We start from the raw sequence: 19521 nt of genomic DNA, 5'->3' as shown, positions 1-19521 counted from the left end.
GAAGCTGGTGAATGGGAAAAAGATGTTGGTGATAATGATGAAGCTGGTGAATGGGAAGAAGATGTTGGTGATGATGATGAAGCTGGTGAATGGGAAGAAGATGTTGGTGATGATGATGAAGCTGATGAATGTTTTGAAGATGTTGGTGATAATGAGTTTGTTGAAGATGAAAATCAAGATGGGGAGGAGGAAAATGGGGAGGAGGATGCTGATAATTCTATTGTTGGTGAAACGGATCAGAATGGTGGGGATTACAGTCTTTATGGAAAGGTTCCAGATGAGGACGAGGAAGATGATGATAATATTTGTTTTGAAGAAATCCAAAAGACATATGCTAAGACAAATGCTATTGAAGGAGGAAAATCGAATGGTACCAGTATCTATGTCAACCAGAGTTTTGTTAGCAAGGGTGCACTGCTTTCAGAGCTGCGGTTGGCAGCAGTGAGGGGTAAGTTTTCTTTCAGATTATACAAATCAACGAAAACTCTCGTTGTGGCAACATGTCCGGTTAGCTATTGTGGATGGAAGGTCAGAGCGAGTGTCAAACATGGGACAAACACGTTTTGGGTAACAAAGTATGTGGAAAAACATTTATGCTCAGCGGGAGACCGAATCGCTCAGCGGAGACACTGTACTCCGAAGTATGTAGGTAGTCTTTTCATTGATCGTGTTGGAATCATTGATGGGATAACTCCGCAGCATATCACTGATGCAATGAGGAACATGTTTGGCATGGCGCTTGATTACACCACTTCATACAGAGCACTGTTATATGCACAAAGATTGGTGAGAGGATCAGCAGAAGAAGGGTATTCGCGTCTGGCATCATATCTCGAGCAAATCTCCATTGCAAATCCTGATTCTATCACGGCGATAGAACTTGATTCTATGAAAAGATTTAAGTATCTATTTCTCTCTTTTGGAGCTTCTATCAAAGGTTTTAAGTATCAGAGAAGGGTCATTGTGGTGGATGGAACTCACCTAAGTGGAAAGTATGGAGGAACTATGTTAGTTGCAGCCGCACAAGATGGCAATTTTCAGATATTCCCATTGGCTTTTGGGATCGTGGATGAGGAAGATATACCTTCTTGGGAATGGTTTTTCACAAAATTGGCTAGTTGTATATCTCATGACAAGCCTCTGGTGATAGTCTCCGACCGGCACAAGGCCATTAAAAGTGCGTGTGATAAGGTGTTTCCTTGGGCAACCCGAGGAATATGTTATTATCACCTTCAAGATAACATTGTCAAAAAGTTTAAAGGGAAACATCTCATGTACTTGGTGAAAGGGGCTGCTTATGCTCACACGGTTTACGATTTTGACCGGTACATGGCTGAGATACGGAGTGCAAACCCGGAACTTGCAACGTATTTGGAGAAAGCCGACGTCAGGCTATGGTCAAGGGTTTATTGTAAGGGGAACAGGTTCAACATAAAAACAAGCAACATTGCTGAATCTATTAATTCCGCACTGAAGCGAGCAAGAGGATTTCCGATTACGTTCCTGCTGGAGTTCATAAGGCAGAAGTTAGGAAAATGGTATTGGAAAAGGAGACAAGATGCTTTGAGTCTCACAACTGAACATAGCGGGGGTGTTGAATACTTGCTTGCTGTTCGAGAAGAGATAGCGGGTACGATGACGGTCGAACCAATTGATGGATGGCATTTCTTTGTCAAAGGTGGCAAAATGGACTGTGTGGTTGATTTGGAACATGCAAAGTGTGATTGTGGTGTCTATGGAGTGGAGAAAATACCTTGCTCTCATGCTATAGCTGCTGGAATACATGCTGGTTTGCATATCTCCACACTTGTATGTCCACTGTACTCAAAGAATTATCTGTATGCAGGATACTCAGAGAATATATATCCTATCGTGTCACAACATATTGAGGAACGAGAATGCTTTCCTCCAGAACTAAAGCGTGGTCGGGGGAGACCGAAGAAATCAAGATGGCAATCTTGGTTGGAGCTATCTAGGATGAGAGGACACAAACCCAGGAAGAAACACAGGGCACGGAGATGCTCAAACTGCAAGGAAACTGGCCATACGAAACCACAATGTACACAACCAGTTGACTAGTTGTCCAGACGACCTAAATTTAAGTCGTCCAGTCTTGATTACCCGTCCAGACGACTAAATTTTTAGTCGTCCAGTGTATTTTATTTTTAGACGACCTTCTACTAAGTCGTCCAGTGTATTTTATTTTTAGACGACCTTCTACTATCCCTTCAAGTGTATTTTATTTTTAGACTACCTTCTACTATCCCTTCAAGTCGTCCAAACCTTCTAGACGACTTATTTGTAAGTCGTCCAGTTGGAAAACCTTCCAGACGACTTATAATAAGTCGTCCAAACCTTCTAGACGACTTATTTGTAAGTCGTCCAGTTGGAAAACCTTCCAGACGACTTATTTCTTCCAGACAACTTATATATTTACAAATCTATACAAAGACAAGCTGAAATACAAATACTTCGCTCGTTAAAAAATCATGTTCAAATACAAAGACAAGTTCAAATACAAAGACAAGTTCAAAAATCATGTTCAAATACAAAGACAAGTTCAAAAATCATGTTCAAATACATCTAATCATACATGCCCACGAACTTATCACCATCCACATTTTCTTTCAGATGCTGATCAACAAGCTCCTTCCATATATCCACCGCCATATTATCCCTCATTTTCTTCGCGTTGCACCTAGCAAAGTCTTTAGGGTCAAAGGAGACCCCAAGAGCATGACATTCAATGTACTTTACAGCGTACACGCCACAATCACCATTGTTGGCCGTGGGTACACCTTTCAGCGGTCTCTCATATGTGTATGGCTCCAACCCGTATTTGACCCGTATTTCGTCGGTGGCTGCGCACTCAACAAGCAGATAAGGGACCATCTGGAGAAAAGGCTCCATTATCGCATCCCATGCGTCTGGTACACTAGATGAAGGTATGCTGTCCCAGACGACTATGTGCCTCTTAGGGATCGATATCCAAATAGCAACCCAATGCTTGTCGTCCAAGTTCACTGGCGCATAGATATCATCAATGTCCTCCCCCCACTTCTTTTTTTGATTGGCAAAATGAAGGTATTGATCCGTCATAAAAATTCGACGCCCCACCAGGTAGAACTCTTCCTAAACCTTTGTGATCAGGTTCCGATGTTTTGAAGAGCTGATACTGCTCTCTCCAAGACTGGGAAAAGTTGTGATCCAGGAAGCACATTCGCTCGCTCCTGAAAGCTTGTGGGTTCTCCTGATACCTCTGCCTTAGCACATTAATCCAAGCATCTATATGCTGCATATTAAATATAACAAGTTAGAAGTTACCAGACGACTTAAATCGTGTGCAGAAGACTTACGCAGTCTTCCAGCCATCCTCTGGCTGTCCGGAGGAAGTGGTACCACCTTGTTGGTGATGTACGTGGTTTGTCCTCGGTCTTAGTTAAATAATGACTGCAAACAAAAAAAGCAATCAGTTTTGGACGACTAAATCAAGCTATTATGGGTAAAGCAATCACTTACGGATCAGTTTTCAACCAATCAGCGAGTTCCTTCAACTTATCTTTGTTTACTGGCGGAAATGGATTATAGGCTGCCACTTTATCTTTTTTTTTCTCTGCCGTATAAGGAGATCTCACAGTGGGAGCAGGTTTCTTCGCTCGTTTACTCTTTGCACGCTTGTCCAATACAACCAGGCTCGGTTCTGAAACTGGATCGCTTGGCTCGGTGGAAGCGAGGCTCGGTTGTTGATCGGTGGAAGCGAGGCTCGGTTGGTGATCGGTGGAAGTGACAGCAACAATCTCTTTGGAGGTGACACCATCTGCTTTATCCTCCGGCAAGATCTTATTTACCGAGTTCGCCTCGGTTGCTGTATCCTCCGGCAACCATCTCTGCAATAAAAGTTGCACACAAGTTAACCCTGGACGACTTAAATAAAAGTTGTCTGGACGACTAGTTGACCCTGGACGACTTAAAATTAAGTCTTCCGTGGTCAACTAGTCGTCCAGACAACTTACGTTTAAGTCGTCCAGGGTCAACTAGTCGTCCAGACAACTTTTACAGTCGTCTGGACAACTAGTTAACCCTGGATTTGATACTAACCTCTTTGATTTGAGGAGGCTGTTTCTTTTGAGGAGGAGGAGGCTGCTGCTGTTTCTTTTGAGGAGGAGGAGGCTGCTGTTTGGTTTGATGAGGAGGAGGAGGCTGCTGCTGTTTTTTTGAGGAGGAGGAGGCTGGTTACTAACCACGGTTTCATTGGCATGAGGGGTAGCCTGTTTGTTTCTACCCCCGGTTTCTTTGGCAAGAGGGGTAGGCTGTTTATCTTGAGGGGTAGCCTGATTGGTTAGAGGTGGAGGGGTAGCCTGATTGGTGACACCAACCTTCTTCTCCACAGCTTCCAATCTATCGGACAACTTCCTAAACTCCCTCATGCACTTATTAAACCCTTTTTTCATGCAGTCAGCTACGCCCTTGAACATAATTTCCAACTCCTCTCTGGTCACCCCTCTAGCCTCTTCTCTAGCCTCTTCACTAGCCACTTTAGGAGCCTCTTTACGAGCTTTCTTCCGAGGTCTTGGATTGTCTTCCTCCTCCTCCTCCTCCTCCTCCAACACAACCATCTCTTTGGCCTTCTTCGATGGAGTCACAACCTTAGGTTTTGTATTGACCTTAGTACCAGTGACTTCCCAGCAATCCATGGTCCACTTCCACGGTCTCCGCTCATACATGACTTTAATGATGTTCTCCGCGGGCAGGTCCTCAACCTCAGAGTCCCATTTTGGCCACATTTCACTAATGTCCTTCTCAACAAAGTTGATCACGCGGGTCTGCAGTAAATAGAAGAATCGAGTTAGATATTTGAAAAAAAATACTAAATAGACGACTTAATTATAAGTCGTCTACTAAGTCGTCCAGCTGGAAGACCTTCCAGACGACTTATAATGAGTCGTCTAATAAGTCGTCCAGATGGAAGACTTTCCAGACGACTTAATTAAGTCGTCCGATAAGTCGTCCAGCTGGGAAGACTTTCCAGACGACTTATTATAAGTCGTTCGATAAGTCGTCCAGCTGGACGACCTTTCAGACGACTTATAATAAGTCGTCTGCGCAGTCTTTTGGATTGAAGTAAATACCTGACTCAAGATAGCAGCTTTCATTGATCTGCGGCCTCTGCTGCCCTCGTAAGCCAGTATCGGTGGAGACGGACTGTCTGCTCTGGGACCACCAATACTAGCACCCAATTCCGGCATAGCTGTGTACGTCCAGACCTGAAGAACTTGTATAAACCCATCCACGGTGTAACAGCCAGCAATTTCTTTGTTCCACAAAGAGTCCATCAGCACCTTAAACGCGACTCTCCCCCATGGATAATTCTCAAACCGTTCTAAATCCATCACTAGCCTTGCCAGAGTAGATCGTGTAGCGGTTGAAAACTTTCTCCCTTCAATGAATCCAGTGAAGATGGAGAGGTACGCGAGCCGCTTGCGATCTTCCCTGGACCAATCCCCGCATCTCTTCAGTGCTGCTATTATCTGATCAGTAGTTGGCCCAGCTTCCAGATGAACTCCCAGCATCCCCCAGAAAGAAACCATCTCTGGGGTAACGTCACATTTTGGTGTCTCAAGGTCCTCGATGTACTCGCAGTTTAGACCAGTGAGGTTTTCAAACTCTAACAGTGAAAACCTCAAAGGTTCTGGACCAACGAGAGACCACATCTCATACTTCTTCTTAATGTCCAGCTTGAAACTGAGCATGTAGTGAACCAGCCTTGAAGCCCAACCAAATCCCTGCTCCTTGAACTTGATGAAAACTCCCAAACTCGACTCCTTGAGCTCTTCAAATTCGTCATCAGTAAGAGCTTTCCTAAGAGCAGTATGCAACTTGCTGTTATCCGTATGATACGAAATGCTATTGTGGGCTTCTGGCTCTTCCCCTGATGTGTATAACCTACGGGGGAGTTCTGGAATATCCATCCTTTTTGTCTGCAAAATAATCAAAGACAACAATATAAGTCCAGACGACTTAGTAGACGACTTTCCAGACGACTTAAATTTAAGTCGTCTGGAAAGTCTTCCAAATGGACGACTTATATTTAAGTCATCTACTAAGTCGTCCAGTTGGAAGACTTTCCAGACGACTTAAATTACTTACAAGTCTTCCAGTCGCAGAAGGAGTTGGAGTACTCGTCATTGCGGTTATAGATCTGAAAAAATAAACGTGAAACGGTGAGAATGAGTAAATTGATAGAGACAACGTTTTATGTTCATCTTTTCCTCGAGATTGATGACTTAGCGGCGTTAGGGTTTACAGAGAAACGGCGCTAAGGTTTACAGAGAAGAAGCGGCGGCGCTAGGGTTTAGAAGAAGCGGCGGCGCTAGTGTTTAGAGGAAGCGGCGGTGAGAACGTTGGTGACCACGGTGGCGAGGGCGACGGTTTGTTCGGAAATAGTGGAAGCGGCGGCGCTAGGGTTTAGAGGAATCGGCGGCGCTAGGGTTTAGAGGAATCGGCGGCGCTAGGGTTAGAAGAAGCTGCGGCGACAACGGTGAGAATGAAGTGAGATAGATAGCTGACGTTGAGAACGATGGTTTGTTCGGAAATCGTGGGAATTCGAAATCGCCTTTGAGAGAGAACTGTTAGGGTTTCTGAATTTCGCGAAAAATGAAACAAAAAAAAAAAAATCACCTTATATATTGGGTAAATAATCCGGTTAGCTTTAAAAGTACATTGGTAAACTTTAAGGTTTGGTCCGGTTTAGACGACTTATTCTGGCTGATAATGTACAACAGACGACTTAATATTTAGTCGTCTGTTTTCAGACGACAAAATATTAAGTCGTCCTAGACCCTAAAATGAACCCCTAAACTAAAATGACTAGATTAACTAACTAACCACGTTATAAAATCAAATTATACTTAAATAGTGTTTACTATACACAGAAATGAACACGCATAAGTAATTTTAAAAATTTTCAAAAACGGTTTTAATGCTTTCCAAAATCTAACCCTAAGAACACATACAATACTACAACATATGTTGATGAAACATAAACTAAAGAATATCATGACTCACTACTTTCACTCATCTATGCTGAAAACAATTGAAATTTGTTATATCTTAATTTATACCTCCTAAGACATATGTTAATTACATAATTCCCATTTTTCACTTATCAAAATATTTTTTACAAAATTTTTAAATTATGTTTAAGACTAACTGTCCAGACGACTTTCACTTAAGTCGTCTGGACGACTTATTTTCAAGTCGTCTAAACAGACGACTTGCAAGGGGTAGAAACGTAAAAAAAATTCCGTTTTTTTGTTTAGTCACAAGGGGATAGTTGTAATTTCAATAGCCTTTTAGGTTACTTTTGCCTTTGACCCAAGTTGGGGTATTGTTTTGGGTTTGACTCCAAGTTTTGAGTCACACTTGGCAATTCTCCCTAAAAGAAAAGTATAAAATAGAAATACCCCTTAATTTTACAATTTATTTACATTAGAATGTCATTGAAATATTTATTGAACCTATATTTGAAGTTGCTTGTCTTTTCCTAATTTAAATAATAGATTTAAGCATTTAGTGTTTCAAAAAAAAAATGTCTTTTCCTAATTTAAATAATAAATTTCTTTAATCAAATCTTAACCAAAATAAATTTCCTAATATATTTCGTATTAACATATTAAATATTTTTAATATTTGTTAGTAATAAATAATAAAATAAAAAATCACACATCATAATCAATTTCTATAACATAAAAAATATATATAAAATAGTTTATTCATATATTATTAGTATAATGTTTTCATAATATAAGTCCAAATAGTTATAAATATTGGATTTTTATGTGATATATTGTAATATAATAGACAAATAAAATCACAAAATATAATTAATCAAAGTAATAAATTAAATTGTTATGTTTTAAAATGTTATATTAACAATTATGTAATACATTTTAATTTGCATATATATATATATTTTATACCTTTAGTACAAATAAAAAAATTAAAGTGAAAGCAAATATTTATACGGTCACGGGTCAAACTCTAGAAATAAACAACAACAGCGCAAGATTATTTTTCTTTAACAAATTTATTTTAATAGAAATTATAGTTCCAAATATGTTTATATATTTTATGTATTTATAAATTTATTTTCTTTATTTTTAAGGGATGCTAAGATTTTGAAATTAGGAAAAATTATGACCCACCTTTATCTTATTTTAATTAGGAAATTTAAAATTTGTATCCAAATATTTTATCAAACTTTCAATTTTAATTTTTATTATAACTACAAAGATTAATTTTCATAATAAATTTATGTTTAAATACTACAAATACATCATTTAATATAAACAAAAAAACTAAAAACATAAAATAAATATCCGCCCGGTTGGACGGTTCAAGATCTAGTACACTTTTAAAATTTGATTAGTTAGCTGATTGGATCAGAGTGATAGTGAGTGAGTGGTCGGTCAAGAATCAGGATATTTGAAGAACGAGAACATAACAGCTAGGCCTGAGACTTTTATCCGAGATTCGGATTCGATCCGAGATTCGATCCGGATCCGATCCGAAAATCCGGATATTCGGAGGGGCCGAATCCGGATCTGGATAGTAAAATGTTGGATCCGTCAAAGCCGGATCCGGATCCGAATACCTTAATTTTTTAGTACGGATATCCGGATCCGTAAGTTTTATTAATAACTATTTCAAAAATAGTAATATATATATATATATAAATTAATTTATTTAATATATTTTTATTTTTATAATAGTATATATAAATTTTATGTAAATTTTGTAATATTATACATAGAAATAATTAAAAAAATTATATATTTTTTATTTTTAAATTATTTTTAATATTTTTTATATATTAATATTATTTTTTATTTATTTTAAGAATCCAAATCCGGATCCGGATATCCGCCAGATATTACAAAATCCGACACCCGGATATCCGAGAATCCCAAATCCAGATAAGAATAGTAAAATTATGGATTCGCCGGATAAGGATCTGGATACCTTAAAATTGCCCAGATATCCGATCCATCTTAGGCCTAATAGCAGCTTTGGGAATTTGTTAATCCAAAATAATTTGGCTTTATCATTAAATAAATTCAAACTTATTGGCTGTAAACAGCGGTTACCGTCCCACGTTTCTTATCTTCTTTGAGAAAAATTCACATGAAACTGGCAATTTCGGCTGAATGCTCCGCGAATTTTTTTTTTTATCCAAGATTATTATTTTATACACTTGCGATTTAACCTGTTACCGAATTATAATTTCTCATTACAGATTCATATTAAAATACACTTGGGGCATAACGTTAATGTCATCTCAAATTATTATTATCCATCAAGACAAGTATTATCCGTTCAGGTTAATGATAATTATTCATTTCGAGTCGAAACTAAGTTCTTTACAAAGGAAAAAGTGAAAAAAAAAACTAAAATTCAAGCCAAGAAGCAAATCCTTTAAGGGCAGAGAACATATTAAACAAGCCTGAATAATTTGAGTTGGATCCAAAAAAGAAAATATAACTAAAAATCGAAAAAGACTCAGATCTTAAAAAACATATTATGAAAAAAATGTAGCGACTTGTTCGAGGCCACGATCAGTATAAAGAAAACTTGATAGGCACGGAGAATCGCTTATTGTTGTTGCCAACCTTCAAGGCAACTCACGCCATTTTATATTTGACGTCATTGCTCTGCAAATTGGCTTTCTTTTAAAAAACAAAACATTTTCTACAGAAAAATCCTTTGACACCAAATAGAAAACCTATCAAAGCAAGACGATGGTGAAGAAAGAAACTACGAACTTAAAAACTTAACTTGAAGTAGCTGAATCTGAAACTCACGTTGTTACTCTGCTATATAGGAGCGGCTGAAGAGACTGCAAAACCCTAATGGGCCAAAGGGCCTAATATTGATTCAAACTGGGCCTAGGCCCTTGAGGTAATTGCTGTGAAATTAGCTAGCTTACTCATTATTAATTGGACGTAAAAAAAAAACGATCAATCCGACCCGAGTTGTTTTTGACTAATATATTATTACGCTGAAACGTAATCTTCATGATTCCCTTTATATTAAAAGGGAAACATTTAAAAAATTATAACATGTATTTTGTATTGATTAAAAAAATGTCTCGCTGAGTTGTCCCGTAATTGAAATGTTAATTTTGCTTACGTAGCGGTCTGATAATCAATTGAAAATTTTGTGAGTCCAAAATTAAATTGATAGGAAATGTTATATTACATAGTATTTCTATTATGGACCATTCATTTATCAAATTGAAATTATAATATATTTTTTTCTTAAATAAAATTTACGGAATTACCTAATTTGATTAAGATATACATGACACTAATAAAGATTTTCTAACAATCTGTATACTTTCTATCATTTTTATTTAATTATTTATTTTTAAAATAAATTACACAATTACATTAATCATATAATAAAAATTTTGATTTTTTTGTATATGTTGTATTTTGAATTTTTCAAAACGAGCATAAATTATTAAAACTGTTAAAATTCTCACATAAACTTTTGTGATCAAGGTTTACATTTTTTTCTATAATAGGATACAATGATTATAAAATCATATGAATAAATAATTTTATTTTAATAGGTATTTATGTTAATATATATATATATCATATTGTTTAAATTAAATTATACATCATATGAAAATACGTATTTATATTTTGATATCCGATTTGAACAGCAATCTGTCCAAATCACCCAGCAAATCCAGGGAAGGATGTTGAACGAGATGCCTGAGGGAGGGAGACAGATTGCTGATCGAAACTTGACATTAGCCTCTTTGAAATATAGATCCGCAGCTATGTGAACTGCTTGGCATAAAGGGACACACTTCCAGACCTTTATCGTAAAAGGGCATGTAAGGAAGGTATGAGTATTGGATTCTAGTCCTCTTCAGCCGTAGTTAGCTATATAAAGGACTAACTAACCATCAAGCCTTCCCGTAGAGCAGAGTAAGTTTTAAGATTAAGTGAGGGTATTGGATTCCAGTCCTCTTCAGCCGTAAGGAAGGCTTGAGGGAGCAGAGTAAGTTTTAAGATCGTAGAGCAAATTGCTTTGCTGTTTCTATAGCTTCCTCACTTGAAATCTGTTAAGAAGAACAAGAAGATAGCAATTAAACTGCTGATGAGAGTAAATGGTAACTATGCAGCATCCAAGAAAACATATCATACCGCTATGACTTCATCCATAATTGCCCGATCCAAATTCTTAGGTATAAATACTGCTCCAATCCCTTGAATCTTGTGACGTCCTCTACTCAAAGTTCAAGTAAAGATAAATACATAAAAATAGTAAACCAAGAAAACCACATTACTGATTGTATGGTCTGTGAGTTCTTACCCGGTTTGCCACCAGAAAGTACGTCGCTTTCGCTAGGTTCAACACCAATAACCTATTGCATCCAACCATCAAATAAGTAAAACAAGAAAACACTATGTCTAAATTAGCATCTGCATATATAATCTATACTATATAAAAGTTGAGGGTATAAGCCATTAAGAACGTCCACGTAGTATTTAAAACCACCAATCGTAGTAGTATGACAAATCATTATTTAAGTTTACTATTTTTTTAAATGTTAACATTACCAAAAAAATGTTTATGTCAAACTAAAATATAAATCAATATCAAATAAGATAAATTTACAAAAATATAAATACTATATTAAGTTAACGTAATGTTTAATATTTTTCGAAAATTAAAAAATAAATAACGAAAAGAATAATAATTTTAAAATACAAGACTTTCAAAAAATTATAATTATATAAATCTAAATTTAAGCTCATGATTTTCAAAGTTTAGGTTACATACTATTGAAAATATTCAGAAATACATATAGTATATATATATATATATATATATGTTGATATTATAAATCATTGAGAATATTCACATATTATTTTAAAGTACTAAAAACTACGAATTGTTTTTTTTTGTTAATTTTCTATTTCTAAAAATGTCAATATTACCAAAACAAATATTTCAAAAATAAAATCTATATTTATACTATATAAAAGTTGAGGCTATAAGCCATTGAGGGCGTCCATGTATGATTTAAAACCACCAATCGTATTATGACAAATAAACATTTTTATTTGTTATTTTTAAATATGTCAATGTTTCCAAAAAAATTTTATTTCATAATAAAAAAGAAATCAATATCGAATAAGGCAAACTAACAAAAGTAAAATAATTATACATATATTAACTTAATAGATATATAATAATAATTTCGAAATTTAACATAAATTAAATAAAAATAATAATTAATTTTAAAATGCAATAATTCAAACAATTATAACTATAAATTTAACTCATGATTTTAAAAATTTAGGCTATATGCTATTGAAAATATTCATAAATAACATACATTATTTATAAGCTAAGACTATAAATCAGTGAGAAACAATTCATTATATTTTTATTAGGATTTAAAAAAATTCATAAAATCATTTAAATAAAATAGAAACCAATATCTAACAAGGTAAGTTAACAAAAGTAAAACATTATAAATAAATTTACTTAATAGATAATATTTCTCGAAATGTAACATTAAAATAAAATACAAAATAAGAATTAATATTAAGAATACAAGAGTTTCAAACAATTATAAGTAAATTAATTTAACTCATTGTTTTCAAAGTTTAGGCTATATACTATTGAAAATATTCAAAAATAACACATACTATATATGAGGCTATAAGTCATTGAGAGCATACACATAGGATTAGAAAAAAAAACAATCAAAATATGAAAAAATATAATTAGAGTTTACTATTTTTAAAATGTTAAAATTTCCAAAATTGATAATACAAAATGGAATTCTACATCAAATAAGGTAAACTAATAAATAAATCATTAAAATTCAATTGATTCACACACACATATATATATATATATATATATATATATATTAAATATTTGGAAATTTAACAAACAAATTAACCAAAATAATATAAAATATAAAGATACAATATTGTTCCTTCCAAGAACACAAAATAGAAATATACTCTTCAAAATAAATTTTCAAAAAGTGTATTTTCAAAATAAATTATAAATCAATATCAAATGTGCTTTCTTAAATGATATCCAAATCGAAAAACCAAACATAATCTTCATGAACAAGGAAAGCGTCAAGAATATAAGATTTGAAGTGAATGAACAATAATGGTGAACAAGAAATAGTACAAAGAAAAATGTAAAACGTCCGCGATGAAATGTAGACATACAAAGCCGAAGACAAAATCTAATAGACGAAAAATGTATCATACCAAAAAATAGGATAGAGTAGAGAATAATTCCAATATAAGAAAAATATTTGAAATTTACATTCGCTCTATATGAAAGACGTTAAGTAAGAGAACAGAGAGAGGGTCGTAAGCCAGAATTTATTTATGAGTTTCAAATTATTTTACTCAATCTAAAAACTTACGAATTTATTTATCCATTAAAATTTTAAATATTAATCAACACTATTATTTTATGTTTGTACAAATATTCTTTAAGTCAGTTACAGTCAAAATCTTCATAGAAACTAAACAAATAAGCTATATTGAAATAAATCTAACATGATGTGATTCACACGATTTTTAAAAATTATTGTTATTAAAGCAAACTAAATGATGAATTCTTATAATCATTAGTCTGATTCATCTCATATAACATATAAAGTTTAAGATGCTCCCTGTTGAGTTATGTTGAAGAAAATATTTAGAGAAAAATGTTTACAAATTAGAAAAAAATAAAGAATCTAAGAAAGCATGTCAAATAAGTTAGTTAAATTTTTTTATAAAATTATAAGGATGACCAACAATAAATTAGCATGAAAGATAATATAAAAGAATGGTAGAAAAAGTAATAAATAAGAATTTATCATCAACAAACTAAAAACATACAAATTTACAAACTTATAACATTTAAAAAAATCTCAAGATTATAATGAGTACGCTATCTAAGACGTTCGTTATCTAATTACCAACATTTAGCAACTAGAAATATTTTTTTATCAAATTATATAATAGTTTTTAAAAGATCTTAAAAATATTCATGGAAATTCCGAAACAAACATATATTATCTATCATACGAAAACAATACTTTTCATAAAAAATAAATAAATTATGATATATTGTAATGCATTACACAATCATACAAACTTCACTACTATACAACTAAATCACTAGATCAAGTAATAGATAAATATTATACTTTAGGTTCTCTATATTATTAATTCAAAAAATAAAATGTTGCTTACCATTTGTTTAATTTATTATATTTACTTTAAATTTATATTATCTTACAAAGATTATTTAATATTAATTACAGTTCATCAAAATATTTGTTGCCATTAAATTTTAAATCTAAATCTTATAATATTACACACACACACACACATATATATATATATATATATATATATATATATATGTATAAAAATCAAACATTAATTATAAAAAATTTCTGAATATAAAGCAAAATTAGATATTATGCAGATAGTTTAATCGCTTATATTATTCAAATAAAATATATATAACTTTTGATAAAATATTATAATGTCTTAACAGCTTACATGCATTGAGTAATCTACATAATATTTTAAAATAAAATTTAATATTTTCAAAAACTATGAATATGTTTATAAACATGATTATTGCATCTATAAATACAAGTAATTAACTTAATAGCTAATAATATGGTATAATTTTAAATAAAAATAAATATTAAAATCAACAAATCATATTTTAAATAAAAAAATTATATAAATCAATTAGAGTGTTAGTTTAAAATTTATTATAAAACTAAATTAAATTTATTAATACAGACTTGCGTGTAGCACGAATATAAAATCTAATCTATACTATATAAAAGTTGAGGCTATAAGCCATCGAGAGTGTCCACATAGGATTTAAACGACCAATCGTAGTATGACAAATTATTATTTAAGTTTACTATTTTTAAAAATGTTAATATTACCAAAAAATGTTTATTTCAAACTAAAATATAAATCAATATCAAATAAGGTAAATTTACAAAAATATCAATACTATATTAAGTTAACATAATGTTTAATATTTTTCGAAAATTAAAAAATAAATAATGAAAAGAATAATTAATTTAAAAATACAAGACTTTCAAACAAGTATAACTATATAAATCTAAATTTAAACTCATGATTTTCAAAGTTTAGGTTATATACTATTGAAAATATTCAAACTAACATATACTATATATAAGTTGATATTATAAATCATTGAAAATGTTCACATATTATTTTAAAGCACCAAAATTATACCAAATCGTTTTTTAATTTGGTATTTCTAAAAATGTTAATATTACAAAAACAATTTATTTCAAAATAAAATATAAATAATTATCAAATAAGTTAAACTTACAAAGTTAAAAACATCATGTACAAATCTATACTATATAAAATAAAGTTTCAAAAATTACCATAAAAATAACAAACAAATATAATAGTTAATTTAAAAATGCAATACTTTCAAACAATTATAACTATATAAATCTAAAACACATGATTTACAAAATTTAGGTTATATATTGCTGAAAATATTTCACAAAAATATGTACTATATGTAATTTTATGCAATAAATCAATTAGAATATCCACATATTATTTTAAAGCACCAAAATATGTCAAATTACCATTTTAATTATTATTTTAAAAATTTCAAGATTTTCAAAAAATGTTTATTTCAAAATAAAAAGGAAACTACTATTCAATTTAGTGAAAATGCAAAATTATTAAAGGAATCAATTTGATATATAAAGTAAACCTTTGAAAGACCAACATAAAATAAACTAACAAAAACCACGCGTTAGTGGTCCAGTGGCGATCCTCGACCTGGGAAGTCATGGGTTCAAGTCCCGCTGGCGGATGTTGCTCTTGAGGGCCTTCGGGCCCAATACGGACACTTCCAACTACGCTGGCCACTGGTGGGAATTAAATGGGGTGATCACCAGCCCTCCTGGAGACCTCGGCGGGCTCCCCGGCTTAGCTCCGGTGGACGGTCTTTGGTTGATAGTCGGAGCCTTACGAGGTCTTCGGATACCAGGGTTATCAAAAAAAAAATAAACTAACAAAAAAAATCTTAAAGAATACAAGATTTTAAAATAATAAAAACAATATGAATCTAAAGCACTTTTCATTACATATGAATCTAACAAAATATGATTTCAAAATGGAAGCTATTTCTTTCAAAAAAATATCAATAATAAATTTTGTAAGCAAAATTGTCAAATAACTAAAAGAATCAGTTTATTATAAGAAATAAATGTTTGGAAGATCAACATAAAATTAAGTAACAAAAATAATCTTAAAAATATAAGGATTTCAAATAATAAAGACAATGTAAATCTAAATCACTTTTTCATTACATATGAATCTAAATAACATATGATTTCAAAATTGAGGATATATATTATTTAAGTGTTCACATAGAATTTAAAAATATCATTATAATAATATAAAAGTCAGCATCTTAATTTGATAAAGTAAATAAAAATATTATTAAAGATAATTAACTTGATATATAAAATAATTATATATTTGAAATTAAACAAAAAATTAACAGAAATAAAAATATTCAAAAAGAAAAAGTTTTAAAAAACATATTTATAAATAATCACATATGTAAAAATAAATAAAAATCAGCACAAAACTATAAAAAGATAAATTAAAATTTGTAAAACTTATCTTTAAAGTTAGATTGATATTTGTAGCTAATTATTGAAAACTTAATATAATAAGAGATTGTTCACGTACCTTATAGGAATTGGTATTGATCGCATATTATTACTAAAAATATAATTATGTATGTAACCTTTAATATGATATGGACTATATGCTTTAAAAAACAGAAATAACTGAAAATATTCACAAATAACATATACTATATATAATTTGATGCCGTAAATTATTGAGAATATCCATATATTATCTTGAAGCACCAAGAAAAATATGTTAATCAACATTTTATATATTACTTATAGAACTTTCAAAAATTGTTTCTTTCATAATCAATGTAAAATTTAGAAAAAGCCAAAATCATTAAAGGAATCATATTGATATATAAACTAAATATTTGGAAGAATAACATAAATTTTACGTACAAAATATAATATTAAAAAATAAAAGAATTTGAAATAATAAAGAAAATATGAATCTAAAGCACATATGATTTTAAAATTGAGGCTATATGTTATTTAAAGTGGTCACATAGAAGCTAAAATTATTATTAATAATATGTATTCTCAAAATGTTAATTTGATATTTTTAAATATAAAATTTTAGATATTTTATTTCTCTCAAAATAAAATTAAATAAGTTTAAATTTTTTTGCCAGAAATAATTAACTTTATTTTTAGACTAAATATTTGAAAATTAAAAATAATATTTTATCGAACAAAAATAACATTTTTAAAAAAAAATCAACATAAAAAATGTTGTAATAATCATGTATGTGAAAGTAAAATAAAAATAAATACAAAATTACAAAAATGATAAATTAACTAATGTATTAATTATCTTAAAAATTAGATTGGTATTTATACTAAATTCTTGAAAACTTAACATAAAAAGAGTTTAACAAGAAAAAAAAAATTATGTCCACAGCCAATATTATGATAAGGGCTATATACTATTAAAAATATTCATATATAAATAAAAATACGAAAAATATTCCAAATCAGTATCATTGTTTAATATTTTTATAAATCTTAATATTTCTAAAGTAAATCTATCAATTAATTTCAAAATATGAACTAAAATTAACTAACTTGATATATATGCTAACTATCTTAAAACATAACACTAAAATTTATTTAAAAAATTCATAAAGTATGTCAAAACATAAAATAGCATATACATAAAAATAAAATATATAATTAATATTAAAATAATTAACCTAATCAAATAAGTAAAAAATAAATTTTAGTATTTTTATATTGGTGTTGGCTACAAAATCATCTAATTTTATAATAGATTATAAAAGGTTCTTAAAAACATTGGTCAATTTTTCGTTTTTTTTCTTACTGGGCTAATTCAGTTTTGGCTTATAATAAGCTTACAAAGTTCTATTAAAAATAAAATGTGGTAAGAATAATCCACAATTAATACACATATTGTTGATTAAACAGTTTGTTTATATGCTTTTGAATTGCCTTTTATCAATTAAATAAATTAACATAGTTATTTACTAATCAACAATTAGATTTTAATAAATTTTGAGACAATTGTTTTTAAAAAGTCATAATCCAAATATTCATTTAACTAACCAAATATGTTTTTATGAAACATACCTAAATTTTTTTATTATCTAAAATATATATTTTTTTAAATTAGGTCACTAATAATAATAAATCGAAGTACATGGTAACCTTTTTCCGAGAAAAGTAACTTCTCAATCGGGGAAAACATTTTGTGAACCGCTAAAACATCATAATCCCACCACTAATTTATATTGTAACTATATCAAGTAGGAGATATATTTAATTTTTTAGATTTTTATTTTTTATTTTAATAAATAAAATATTACTTAATATTAGCATAAATTATATATATATATATATTCTCCTTTTCTTATATCTAACAAACAGATAGTTACTATTATTTAAATTTCATCAAAATATTTATTATGATTTAGACCTAAATATACATATAAAACTATTAGATATGCATTTAAAAGAATTAAATAAGAGTATTTTAAATACAAATATGCATAAAATAAGTATATAATAATACATTCATTCTAAAAATTTGGTAAATACAAAAAGTTAGATATATTGCATAAGGATTAATCTTTTATGTCATTCAAATAGAAATACATATAAAATTATAATAAAATATTTATAACAGTGTTGTATTAGTTAATAAGCATTGAACAATCTATATGACGCTTTTAATATTTTTATTAAGAAACAATATACACATGTTTATAAATACATTTATACATTTACGTATACAAACAAACTGATATCTAAATATTAGTTATTTAAATGGTAAAATTGTATAAAAACTTAACTATGAAAAATAATAAAGCACACTTTAAATAAATTTCATAGAAAAATGTATATAAAACAATTTTCTATTATATTATCTTAATATTATTAAAAAATAAAACTAATTATTAATAAAGTATTCATATAAGTGTATAGCATAGTATAGTAGTGTATATGTACTGAGAAATCTATGTGATATTAAAATTATGTACTTATAAGAAACTATAAATACTTTAGTAACAGTAATTTTACTTTTATAATACAAACAAATAAATAGCTAAGTTCAAAAATAACAAATTTATAAAAACAATGTAAATAGGAAATCAAATAATATTTTAATAATATTAATAAAAATATTTTTTACGAAATTCATCTTTTTCTTAAAAAATATTGCAAAATTAAATTAAATTATTAAAGCAGACTTGTGCGTAGCGCGAGTAAAAAATCTAGTCTATATA

The 19521-nt window shown here is 30.3% G+C and overlaps 1 non-coding gene across 1 annotated transcript; it reads right to left on the bottom strand.

Moving 5' to 3' along the window:
• Positions 1-9587: 9587 nt before the first annotated feature.
• Positions 9588-9711, bottom strand: LOC125586760. The gene has a single exon (XR_007323295.1). It is a non-coding gene; the product is annotated as a small nucleolar RNA snoR86 (small nucleolar RNA).
• Between the last annotated feature and the right edge of the window lie 9810 nt (positions 9712-19521).

This window comes from Brassica napus, chromosome C4 (assembly GCF_020379485.1).
Source record: "Brassica napus cultivar Da-Ae chromosome C4, Da-Ae, whole genome shotgun sequence".
NCBI lineage: Eukaryota > Viridiplantae > Streptophyta > Magnoliopsida > Brassicales > Brassicaceae > Brassica > Brassica napus.
This window is presented reverse-complemented; position numbering and strand designations above follow the sequence as displayed.